Source organism: Rhea americana, unplaced genomic scaffold (genome assembly GCF_003343005.1).
Source record: "Rhea americana isolate MKP2758 unplaced genomic scaffold, rheAme1 scaffold_362, whole genome shotgun sequence".
NCBI classification, from domain to species: domain Eukaryota; kingdom Metazoa; phylum Chordata; class Aves; order Rheiformes; family Rheidae; genus Rhea; species Rhea americana.
In genome coordinates this window covers 449,761-459,577 of record NW_028186493.1, presented here as the reverse complement: position 1 = coordinate 459,577, position 9,817 = coordinate 449,761, and positions in this window count along the sequence as shown.

Below are 9,817 nucleotides of genomic sequence, written 5' to 3'. Positions count from 1 at the left end.
CCCTACAGCTTGCATGATCTTCCATCCTAAATTCCCTTATTCCCTTCTGGGGATGAGCTTTCACTCAGCAACAGCCTCTGAGGATGAACCAGCAGGTGTCTTGAGTTACTGCTTATACCCTTCCCATCCCAATTAGGCTTCCAGCTGATGTCTATCCTCCTTCTGCAGTGGGGCTGCCGACAGTCTCACTGAAAGATATTGTTACACTTAGCTTCTTCCAAAGCTTTATCATTCCTCCAGGTCTCCAAATCTCYTTCTTTACTTTTAAAAGATGCAGAGTTGGCACATTGAAAGCATCACTCACCGAGCAGTACTCCCAGTTGGCTCTCACAGCAAGGAGCCAAGTGCCAAATCCAGCTGAAACATGAATTGGGAGCCTCATCCATCATCCTGGCTGCCCCTTCTCCACTTCCAACTTCCATCTGCATTTTGATAGTCTCACATCTAATGTGAGTTCTCCTCATTATCTCTCATAAAACTACTCTTTCAAACTATATTTAAAACTAAAAAGGGGACATGGTCTGAGACTTGGAGGCAGGCTGCCAGCAGAGGTGATACCACCATGCAGACTGTGTGCTGGCCAAGCCTTGCATTTCTCCTGTGGCTGGGGCTGCTGCAGCATTGCAGCTGGGTTTGGTGCAGGGGACAGGAACCATAAAAGCTTGATTTTGCTTTGTCCCACCTACAGCCCTCTGTGCATCAGTCAGAAATCACTGTGCTGTTGGCCTGTGGCTTGCATAGCAAGACCAGCAGATGTCTGCAGCACTCAGCTGGCCTTAGAAATACCAGCTATGGTGAGAAATGTCCAATGGACATGTCTTGATCAGACCATGTAATGATAAGGTCTGACTCTGCAACCCCAAAACTGCTGTAGGTTTTCCTCATCACAGACTGACACCACGGAGCTCCCAAGGCATGCTCTGGAGACATCTCTCAAAGGCAATATCCAGCTTGTAGGCCACCAGAAAAAGAAACTTTTAATTCAAATAGTTAAGACCAAAAAAGGGGGGTGGGGTACTTAAACAACAGAGTTCAATTGTACTGTATGCTTTTGAATCCTGTTCTTTTTTTTTTTTCAGGGATGTTTGATTTTTCAGCCTCGGGCGACCTGCTCGTTTTCCGCACTGCCCTCCCACCTGCCCCATCTGGTCAGTCCTGCTGTCTGCACAGATGTGTTTCTGCAGGGCCCCCTCACCATTATCGCAGGGTCCTGAGCCCCAGCAGCGTAGGYCACAAGCAGTTTCTCTGCCCATACATTACCCTACCCTAAAAGCCTGCCTTGCCTGATAAAAAGGGAAGCTACAGCCTGGCACTGTCCAGTGCGGCAGTCAGTCCTAAGCCGGTCGGTGCCAAYAGAAAACAGAAGGAGAAGGAAGGTCAGTTCAGCAAAAACACCATCCAATGGAGCTTTTCAGAGCCACTTCCAGGACCCTTTACCCCATGGTTTGCAGCCAAGGATGTTCAGCCTTTTGCTGTGAATAAGCAGAGACATCAGCTATTTATAACCGGGCTTGGAAACCTCAAGGATGGAGATCTTCCATCTCTGGGGACCTGTCCAAGGGCTGCCCTCCATCCAGGGAAGGAGATTTTTCCCRGTGCTCGACCTAAAACTCCTTGGCCCCAAGGCCAGCCCGTGCCCCTTGTTGCAACATCTGCGACCGTCCAGAATACAGGACAGATGGTCGCTCCCAGCTTACAGTGCTCAAAAGCTGCACAAGCATTCACGTAAAAAACAGGGAAACCTAAGGTGCTGACGGCCTTATTGCAGTGCGTTACTGTACCCAAATCTTTGGCTTGTGCCCTGTTTCGCCCTGTGAGTTGTACCTAGTTATCAGAGAAGCGTGGTAATCAATCAGATAAAAATAACAAATCTGACTGTAGTAAACAACGTAGCTTAAAATGTCTTATGAAGAGCTTGTGTTTGCTCATCCGTTCCTACAGAGTGCTTAAGTGGTAACAAATGGATATGATGTTGTATTAAGCTTTCTTCCATACTTACCACCCTATATATATATATGTATATGTATATACAGCACAGGTAAATCCAATGTCTTCAGTGAGCTGCTATTCTGCTTACACTTAGTTTGCCCCCTCAGACTGTTCCTGGTAGCATGAAAACTCCTATATATGCTCTTGAAGAGGATAAAACGGAGCGGCGTGAAAGCCTGCACTGGAATCAACAACCTATTTTTAAACTTCCTCCTTTGGAAAGGCAATAATCTGCCTCTCCGTCCTGTCTCGGAGCTGGTTTGCCACTGGACTGTGGTCAGACGGCTCTTGGCTGGTAAAACTTTGCCTTTTGGGAGCATCTGTCTGCCTTTCCTTATCACGCTTTATTTTCAGCTCAAGGAATTTTAACACTCGCTACTATTGGAGGTTTTTTAGAAGCGGCAGCAGAACGGGCCAAAACCAAAACAACATTCCTCAGTTCCACCTCGGTGTCACAAGCCGAAGCAGTCGTGCCTTGCTAGGGAAACAGGAATGCTGCACGTCTGGGAAATTCCCGGCAAAGTCTCCCGGGCCCCTTTCGGCCTCCGACGCRGTGGCGGATTAGCTGAATCCCACTGCGAGGATGCTGCACCCTGCTGTGGCCCCGCAGGCGCTCCGCTTTTCAGCCCCTGCATCAGGCAGCGAGGAAACGCTTGGACATCAGGAAAACGGCTACCAGCCCAAAAGAGGGAAGAGCYGAGGCTGCGAATTAATTCTCTTGTCTGATAACGCTCACAGTGACAAAGATCGTAAAACTTAAAGGTCAGAAAACTCAACTTCTCCTCCTGCCTCCCTCAGCTCCCTGCAGGGGAGAAGTCCTGGGCTCCGGGCTGCAAGGTGTCAGGGAGGTGCAGGCTCCTTTTCTTGGAGAACGGAAAATCCCTGCCTATGTCCCACACAGCACTGGAGCAAGGTCTGGGGTTAGGAAGCAGTGTGTTGCCTCCGGGCCTTCTTTCTTACACTGCTCGATAACCGGTCCGGCTTTGCTTCGGATTTCGTTCCCTACCCATCCCTAAGGACAAAAATGCTCCTTTCCCTGGTAAAGCCTTGCAGAGCTACCCAAGCTCCAGCAAATCTGGCAGGGTCAGGAATGGGGCTCACTGCCAGGAGGGCAGGGCATCACCGGCAGAAGAGCAGCACCAGTCCTAACCTCCTACTCCGAGGGTAAACCACTCCAGTTCTTCCAAACAGGATGACACCTGCTTACCTTTTTTTTTTCCTTCACAGTAGAAAATGATCTTTTTCAAAAGACAATCATAAAACAGTTGGTGGTGCTTATGAAATATCACTTTCTTCCAAAACATTTTGTCCTTTTCTTTGTACTTTTAKCCAAATCTTTTGTTGAAACAACTTTTTTGCTTGCTTTTTTCTCTTCCTTCTCCCCCCCCCCCCCCGTAAACTCACTTTAATAAAGCAATGGGTTTTTAACAAGCTTTTTAAAGGTTCTGGGAAACTTGAAAGATTAGGCTGCTCCTTGTAAAACAGAGTGGTGCCTTTCAAAAGCTGCGAGACCGAGGCGACTTTAGAGTTTCTAGGTCGTAAAACTGTTTTCTGCTTTGGGACTGCGTGATTTACAAGGTGGCCACAGCCACGTGGGGGCTCACGGACATTGGATCCGTCTCACGTCTCACTTCAAGTGAGGTTTTGCCCAGCCAGAGAGTGGGACACGCTGGCTGCCAGCCCAGCTCCAGCCCACTGAGCCCAGACAGATGCCCACTGCTTTGCCATCGTGCTGCAGCGATGGCCATGTCCCATTTGCAGGCCGCCGTGATGCCTCCAGCAAGGCTTGTCCATCATTCAAGGTCCTTGTGGTATGTAGTGGGATTTCAAGAGCTGGAAGGGCTGTGGGACTGCCAGAACCACAGATCTCAGAAGCGACCAGCATTTCCCAAAACCGTTGCTTGTGATTTCAGGGAATTTGTTCTTGAAATCTTGCCTCATTCTTACATTTGACTCTTGCCGCTGTGAGCAACTGAAAGTGCCTACTGTTTTAATAGTCTGTCGGCATGTGCTCTCCACACTGTGTTAACATCTTCTGCAAGCAGCTTGTTCACAACTCTGAGCTCAAGAGAACAGCCCAAGCTGAACGGCATACTTTACAGTGTCCAGACAGTCTTTGGTGGAGGCATTGAAGGCCACCTTGCATGCCTGTCCGGCCATCCCAGCTGATCGCACTTGCACTGCTGATGGAGAGGTAACACTGAGTATCTAGCTTGCACCAACTGTGCTGGATCTGCATCTAGTGCCCAGCATGCTCGTTCATCTAGACCTACTTCCAAAGTCCTTGTCSTCACCTACATGCTGATGGTGGTTGTTGCACTGTTGTCCCACTAAGGCCTCTGTCTCATGCCACCAATTCAATAGAAATTGTCTTCCCAGACAGCTCTGGCAGCAGGTTCAGATTTGATAGATTCCCCACAACTGCAGCTGTGCTAGTAGGACCTTTGGTGGAACAGCCACCAACCTTGGGTGATCTGCTTCAAAAGTGATGCTGCAGAAAGGAGGAGGGGGAATATTTAACTCAGACATGAACTGCTCCGGCATGCAGCTGTGCAATAGCACTGCAACAAGATGGAGGGGGAGCAGAGGGGAAGAAGCACACTGCAGCAGCCAGGCAGCTCTGCAGAGCTTGGTATTTGCTCCCCRGTCACAACCCAGTGCCCACTGCTCCATGCACAAGTCTTGCATCCCTGAGAGGCCAGCCTGCCATGGACAAAAGCTGCTTACAGGCATGCAGACGTTTCCCAGGTTTGCCTCCTAATGTCCTACAGACCTGCAGTTTTCCAGGCAATTAACCTGAGCTCAGAGCAGGACCTCCACCTCTCTTGTAAACCACCACAGCAGGGCTCTTGCCCCTCTGGCACAGGACTAGGGAGCAGGATGAACCTGGACTTACCTTTTTCCACACTCATTTTACTTTTGGATTTATTTGTTGTAAAACCCAGTGAGCAGGAAGTACAACCAGAATAAGAACAATCCTACTTAATCACTCTGCCCCCAGGAAACCTTCCCCAGGCTACAGTCCTGATGTGATCTCCCTGTAAAGAAGGGGTTGGGGGAAAGATATGCTTTAGTGCAACAAAAATGTATGTTGTTACTTGAACACCCTGCACTAACCTCATCTATGGKGGCATCTTCCTACCACACTATTCGGTCCGATTTAAAATCAGTATATGCTCAACTAATCTCCAGTCCATGACATGAATGCATGCTATGGGTGCAGCAAAAAAAAAGACTTTCTCCTCCTCAAATCAGAAAGAATTTCAATGAGAGTATCCTGATCTGGGAGCCTAAGTCTACATTGTCTGACATACAGCAAAACACGCACCTAAACTGCAGTAGGCCTTAGTGTGGCTACAGGCTGGCTTGCTAGGGTCCAGCTCTTAGGTACATGGACTGTAGAAAGTAGCAAACTGGCTTTCTTGAGGAAGGTAAATGGTATCCTCAGGAGATTTTTAGCTACTTTTCAGCAAGATACCTAGGAAACGCAGAACAAATTCTCTGGAGAGCCTTCAACCCTTGGACTGGGGAGCAGCAGGCACCAAAACTGACCCAGTAGTTCCCATTCAGCCTTACGCTGCATGAAGTGCCCTGTGCCCTGGCACAACGTGCAGTTGTCTCAAGAATCCTCATCTATTTAATCTCTCAGTTAAAATATTTACACTAGGGCTGGTTCTCCGCCATCAACACTGAACAGTGTTTTCCTGCCCAGTTTTGACCCCGCTGGAATATACTCACTCCGCAGCTGGTTTAAAAGAAAGAGGATGAAAACCCTGCAATAGCTGAAACATGAGATCTGGCCAGAAAAATATAGGGAAGAGGAAATGCTCAAAAAAATGGAATTCAGTATATTTATCAGAAGCAGGAGGCCCTGCCCACCAGCGGCAGGTAGCGGATGCAGAGAGCGCGTACTCCGCAGGGAAGGGCAACCTCTGCCTCCGGTCTCTGCAGCCCAAGCGTCTCCCTGTCACCAGGCAGCAAGGCATTAAGTGTGCCACCCTGCAGCAGGAAGCCAGTACGTCCCCTGGAAGTCACTGAGATAGTCTGGGAAGGCGTGGGGCCYGTTCCCTGGCAGCACCCCCTTCCCTCTGCTGAGCTGCTCTGGGAAGGATGCAATGGAAATGGGCTTGCAGCAAAGGGATGCCACTGGCTGTCACCTCTGACACGTCCAATGTCCCTCCAGTGTTCCCAGTCTGAGGGTGAGTGGGGATTACGGTGCCCCCCACCTCAGAGGGTTTCCCCGTTAACCCAGGCTCCCAGCGCATCCAGACTGAAAACCAGTTCACCATCAGTCATGGCTGCCGCCTTCCCAGTCGAGCATTTGGAAGCCCTGAGGCGACCGGGCTGACAGGTTGGCACCTGGGCAGCACAACAGCTGGACTCGCCGTGCGGACGCTCCCGGAGCACCCACCGGCGCCCAGCTCGCCCCGGTGCTACGACGCGCTGCTCGCTGCGCTGCGACAAAGCCTCCGCTGCGCCCACCCGTCCYCCCTGCCCCCAGCTGCTGGACGAGCCCGGCTTTGCCCCGGCAAAGCGTGGCTGAGCGGCCGAGCCCAGGAGCTGGCGGGCTCAGGAAGAGACTCCCGCGGCATTCCCCCGCCGTGGGGGTTGGGGGGGCCGCGAAGGTCTCCTGGAGCCAGGGCATCCCAGCCTCTCCCATCCCTCGCTCCCACGGACCCCCGGTGACTCACCCCAGCAGGGCCCCGGGCTCCCTCTCCAGCCGCTGTCGGAGGAGCGGGCACGCACAGCAGCGCTCCTGTGGCACTGATGGCTGACTCTGAGCCACGACACGCTATAAAAAATACGTTAATTAACACTGTGCACCACAGCACAGGGCACTGTGCAGAAAGCAGTAAGTTATATTTAGATACGAGTGAATAATCTGCAAAGAACGATCTGTTCACCAAGGGCTGCCGCTCTTTCTGCTCATGGCTTYGCCTGCAAGCCCCTGAATGCCTTTCCAAAGGTGCTATTAATCTGATTTATTCACCAAATCACTGCCCCTCCACATTCCCTAGCAGGACGATTGCTAGGACCAGCTCCTCCAGCACACCACATCCCATGGTGCTCCCCGGACACAACAGCACGGGGTACATCTCACTCCAGCTGGAAAAGGATACATCACCTTCGAATACAGTGCTGGACATCCATGTCCAGCATGAGCAGCCCCTTCCCATGCCACCTAGGAAGCGCACAGCCCATCCCTGGGGTGTCCCTGTGCCAAGAAACAGAGAGGTCCAGGCCTGGCTGCCAGAGCACTGATATCCTGAGTGAGTCTGGGGCAATGCTTCACCAGAAGATGCAGGGAGATGCATCCAGTCATCTCAACTAGAGCCAAGGGGTCCTGGGGCCCAGATTTGCATCATTTGAAACGTGCTGATGYGCCATACAGAATAAAGACACATGCTTACAGCTTATTCCCATAATGTCTTCCTGAAGCCAAGCTCCACGCAGCTGGACTTGCAGTCGACCACAGCCAGCCTGGACAGCCATTCCTTGCAATATTGGCTTGAATTTGGAGGGGTTTGACTTCATTTGTTCACCAGAGGTGACCAGGTACCACCTCTGCCCACAAGTTCATCCATCAGTCAGTGCCTAAGCCCAAGGAAGCTTCTTAGTCTTGGGGTCATGGGATCTCCCACAGTTACTCTGCTTTTCTTCCCTGCTTCTGCAAAGATCCTTGACCTGAATGGAGGGGCTCTGGCACCCTCTGCRCTTTCTTTTTCTTCAGACAGTCTTTCTTGGCATCCCTTTGTGGGCCAGCCTTAAGGCTGTATGTCATACTGTCTGCAAGGGACCAACACTCCTCTCTGCACCACTTGTGCTTGTCTGTGTTTCTGTCGCTGGGTCCTTGGAGCACAGGCGGCGTCTTCTCAGTGGAGAGGTGGTGGAGAAGACGACTGTGTACACTGGCTAGCTGTGGGCTCACCTGGAAATCAGTGGGATGACAAGGACATAGGAAGTGTTTTGAAGGCCTAACAGAGTGACTCAAGCCAGATCAGCCACATGTGCCCCACCACCCCAAACTGCCCCCATACCTCCAAAACAGCTTTGTCAAAGGCTTTGCCTCATCTGACAACCTCAATCAGCTTTTCTTTTACCTTGTTGGAGGAGGAGCTTTGAGCAGAGACCTCCAGTCATGCCCCCAGCCCAAATCCTCCTCCAACTCTATGACATACGTGGTAGCACGGAGCACGTCCGGGACTCCAGAGAGCCCTGCTGAGACTCCAGAAACTGGAAAATCATCTGCTGTAATCCAATGGGCACTGGGTGTCTCACAGCAAACAAGGCAGTGATCTTGCACGCCTCAAATTGGCTGCTAATTAGCAACCCGTGGTTCTGCTGGCAGCTGCGATCACAGGGGAGAGGGCCTTCTGATGAGCGTCAGGACCAGTGTTCACGGCTCTACGAAACGGACCAAGAAGCCTCTCCCATCACAGCAGTGCTGCTGACTTGCACAGAGCAGAAGCCACCAAGCTGGGGGAAAGCCCCAGGACTAGGAGACTGGCAATTGTGCCAGGCTGGGCCAGTTGAATCCAACTAAGCATCCAGCCTGCCCCACCAGCTGGTGCTCCCCAAGGCATCCTACTGCGTGTAGATGTTCCAGCCCACCTCCAGGACTGCTAAGGAATATGCAGAGTTCCCTAGCATAGGAGACRATGAAACCATACACATCAGATAGGACACACACTTTTGCTGCCAAAAACTCCCTGGTCATTGGGCAGAGCAGTGCGAGAAGGGTCCATGATCACACATAAGGGATGCACTGTTACAGTGCAGAAACCACAAAGACAAAATATCCATCTATTTGCCTATGACTCCACCCATGCAGAGTCTGCCAAGCTCTAAAACCCTTCCCACAACTCAGTGCTGACCATCACCCCATGCTGCATGATCTTGCAGATATGAACCGCACATTTCCAAGCAGAGCTCACTACAGAGCATGTAATTTCACTCTCTCATAAAAATCATCAACACCTCAATTATTCATCATGCTCATCCCACTGCCCAGGCTCACCTGATGAAGTTTCCGTGTCATTGAGATATCAAATTTTTTGTTCTATAACTGGTGCTGGTTACGAGGACAGACGTGTGGAAAATCAACACTGCAGCTTACAGTAAATGAGGTCAGCGGCCTACGATGCACGCAGGCTGCCCTGCACTAGGGACATGGTAAAAATCCAGCTTCTACTTTCTAATACACATGCCTATAGTCACATCATCCTGTTTATATGTGGCTGATTTCACATGCTCCTATACGTCAATACGCAATAAAACTACTTTGTATACGGCAGTATACATATGCTATAAAATACATTTCTGAGTATACAGTACAATACAGACTGTAAGGCCTATGTACAAGGCCATACAGTTCAGTAGTCCCATGTTACAACCTTGCAATAGTTCACATATGCAAACACCTGAGTGACACCAAGGCATGCCACTATACTTACATGCTGGCCTGCACTTGTCCAAGATAGAGTTATGTCTGCAGGTAAGACAGTGATGCTGGATCAGGAAGGTCCCAGCTCAGTCATATGGACCCACAGTGTCACAGATGGGCTGCAGTGAGAGGGCAGCTTTAAAGATCTCTGTGGGGTTGCTGCTTTGACAGCACAAAATCCAGTCAAATGCAGCAAGTTGGAGACAGCAAGTGCACATAGGACTGGGCAGGACCATACATGGGAGAGGAAATTTTAGAGGGCTCAAAGAGCCAGACAGCAAGTTCGTCCCTGTGAGATCAGTTTTGTTCTCTGCAGTGCCAGGAGAGCTGAGCTTGGCTGGCTGATAAGCCAGCCCACAAGCATCCAAAATGGGCACTGACTAA